We start from the raw sequence: 3617 nt of genomic DNA, 5'->3' as shown, positions 1-3617 counted from the left end.
GCCCATTATTATGGAGATCTCTATCAGTCTGTCAGTGTACCCTTTCATGCCCATATATGGAGTTCTGTGTCAGCCATGCCCAAATATGGTCCAGACATCAGTACTAGGTGTCATATTGATGACATCCGGGGACTTCATATACAGTATGGGGATTTATCCACTTGGTGCATCACTCCCTTATGTATGTATGTATGTATGTATGTATGTATGTATGTATGTATGCATGCATGCATGCATGCATGCATGCATGCATGCATGTATGTATGTATGTATGTATGTATGTATGTATGTATGTATGTATGTATGTATGTATGTATGTATGTATGTATGTATGTATGTATGTATGTATGTATGTATGTATGATGTATGTATGTACAGTATGTATGTATGTATGTATGTATATATGTATGTATTAATTAATTAATTAATTAATTCATTCATTCATTCATTCATTCATTCATTCATTCATTCATTCACTCATTCGTTCACTCATTCATTCATTAATTTTTATTGGTGGTCAAATCAGGCTGAAACCTTGCTCAGATATGATGTCATACCTCATGGATACATCACAGATGACTGACATCACAGGACGTCCCAGACCCACGTTGAAGCCATGGCATTATTAGAGCCTGTCTTATTAGCCATTGTTAGAGTTGATGGATTGTTCAGGTCGGCAGGGTTGACAGGTACGTTGATGGAAGAGACAGAAAGAGACAGAAAGAGAGAGAGAAGGAGAGAGAGAGAAGGAGGGAAATGCTGCCAACCGTTCCTATCCCTTTGTCCCTCTTCTCTTTCAGTTTCTCTTTTTTTTTCTTTTTTTTTTCTCTGTCTTTTCACTCGCTCCCTTGTCTCTCTGCTTCTACTCATCTTCACCTGCATTGACTTAATCAGCCTCCTGCTCCTCTTTGCCTTCACCGCTTCTGCCTTCTTCCTCTAGACTTAGTTGACTGGACCTGAGTTGGAATATGTGCTTGGACCGCTTCTTTCTGTCTACACACATCTCTTAGCCAAAAATAGAAGCTATGTATCTGCTATATTTGGCCCCCACAACAATTTGGATGCTGGGGTTGAAGTGGTTATTTTATCTTTTCAGCTATTGCTATGATTTCACATTCAAGCGATCTGTCTCGATGAGGTTGTTGCATTAGACAAAAACAAAATGTGTATTTACACATTAAGTTGGCAAAATATTCATAAATTATCATTTAACGTGCTGATGGAATAACAGGGATGGCTTATTACAATGCAGTTGTCATCAAGCTGTTTAGATAACTTGCATCTTATAATAAGTATTTCACTTGGGTGTTTGTGAAGCATGGACATATTTTCTACAAGCTGCTGTACTGAAAGCTGTCAAGTTGAAGAAAATGTCAGCATTCTGTCTCATGGCAAGGACCCACAAATAGCTAAAGCCTCTGGCTGTAATAAAATAAAACATACATTGTTAGAAGAGCTGATCTGCAAGCTCATGTTACAAGCTGAAGCTTGTAGATATGCTACTTTTGCTCATTTTGAAATATTCTTAAAATCTTTGAAAATAATGATTTGCCCAAAATAGGGACAGTCGTTAAACTGGCACTCTCTAAAATCCTGAAACTAAATAAATAAAATGTTTTTTTTAATATGTTCTTTCAGCCTCCACTTTGAAAACCTGTGAGATATGTGACACCGTATCTTCATGGCAGTGCCATGGCAACAGCATTATGAACTAGGACATGGTAATGCCGGCTAATTTATGCTCGGTAGCACGTTGGCGTCACACGCCGTAAATAGCAGACCTACAAGTTCACCACGGGTCACACCCGCGACACGTCGTGAGCTTGAGGGTCTGCTATATTCAGCGTGCAACAACAACCGTCATGCTACGAAGTATAAGTCATGCTTAAGCCATTCATCATCGACAATTACATGTGAGGTTGATGTGAGCGTGGGATATGTGAGCCAAGCCAGGCAATACTAATCAAATTATAACGCTTTAATTCAGAATCCAAATGCTCAGTAAATATTTTCCATTCTCTTATAATCCCTATCTCCATATACATGACCTATACATAACCCGTTGACACGTACTATGATTGCACACTGCGTACACATAAATCCTCAGTGCTAATTTTACTCTGAGTGTAAAAAAAAAAAGAGTTGAAATAACATTTAGGATTTTATAGGAGATAAAGGCTGAGCAGTCCCAGCAGTATAAAATCCCATATGCCATATTTAAAAGGCTTCTGGTGGAAAGTATATAATGTTGCAAATGGACTAATGGTCCATGCAGGAAATGGACTAGCAGCAGAAAGTGTTGATTACCTTAGAGGCCTCCTTAAATCTGCATTTTGGAATGGAAATATTCAAGACGAGACTCATTCCGTCTCTCAAGTGCATTTGCTGTGCATGTTGGAGCGTTCTGTACATGTTGGTTCAGAACTTTGGTGATAATCAAAGAATGATTAGGACATTAGAGGCTGGCGGTGTATCAGCTATACCCTAAGTTGTCTAGTCCTGCATGCTCACACAGACATTCCAGACGTATCTCAGTAAACATATTAACTACCATCTACATACATGTTACCATGTATAAAGACGCTTGGCTCGAAGAATTTGCATTCTCTCAATAAATAAAATAAATACCGTATCACAGTTAAGTGCATCACAGCCCACCAACTGAAACTGGCAAAAACATTAAAGTATTGGACTTGTTGGATAAAATGGGGCCAAGGCACAAGAGAAACACATTGTAAATGTCGCATGGAATCCTACTATGTCCAAAGCTGTTACTTTTCAGCAAATGGAAGAAATAACCTTTGTTCCAATTGATCCGATGTAGTTATTATTTAGTCATTCTTAACCACGCATGCTTAAGCAGTGCCAAGGTCTTTTGTAAACTGCACATCTCTGCAAGGAATAGAACTGTATTCCATTTCATGCTATGGGTGTTTTTCTTTTAATACCGTTTTTTTTTATGAGGGTATTTGACACATAATGTTTTTTACGTTTGAATTATAAAGCACATTTAAAACAACAGAGTTGACCAAAATGCTTTACAAAACACAAATACACATGGGATACTAGATTGACAGAGAGAATAGAAGACAGCAAAGACTGCATGCAGTAGATAGGACACATGTACAGTGTAAAGTGTTTTCGACTATGTGTCTTGATTTAGAAACCGTGATGGAAGGGGCACACCTGATATTGATTGGTCAACCGTTCCACAGCCTTGGTGCGCTTAAAGGTTCAATCGAGACAGTGGAGCAATCAGTAGCATCTGATTTGACATTCATGACCTCGGGCAGTCTTCTCTGAAAAAATGAGTCAATGTCAGCAAAATATCATTCAGCAGTTAATAAGTCATGGACATTTTAATTTTAGTCTGTAAATCAATCTTTTCTCCAGGGACTATGTTTGGCTAGGCTTTTCAAATCTATCCGCACTTTAAAGTAACGTGAATCTGACAAAAAACTTTAGCTTAACATTTTGCCTGTTGGGTTACCTATCTCAAGCACGATTCAAGCCAATGCAAGTTGATTTTCATGCCACGCTGAAATGAATGGAATCCGATGCCTATGCGGTATGTGTTGCCATGAGTCACAGTCAGTGGGAAACATGCCTGACCACCA

This window comes from Gymnoscopelus braueri, assembly GCF_963280865.1.
Source record: "Gymnoscopelus braueri genome assembly, chromosome: 5".
Taxonomy (NCBI): Eukaryota; Metazoa; Chordata; class Actinopteri; order Myctophiformes; family Myctophidae; genus Gymnoscopelus; species Gymnoscopelus braueri.
This window is presented reverse-complemented; position numbering follows the sequence as displayed.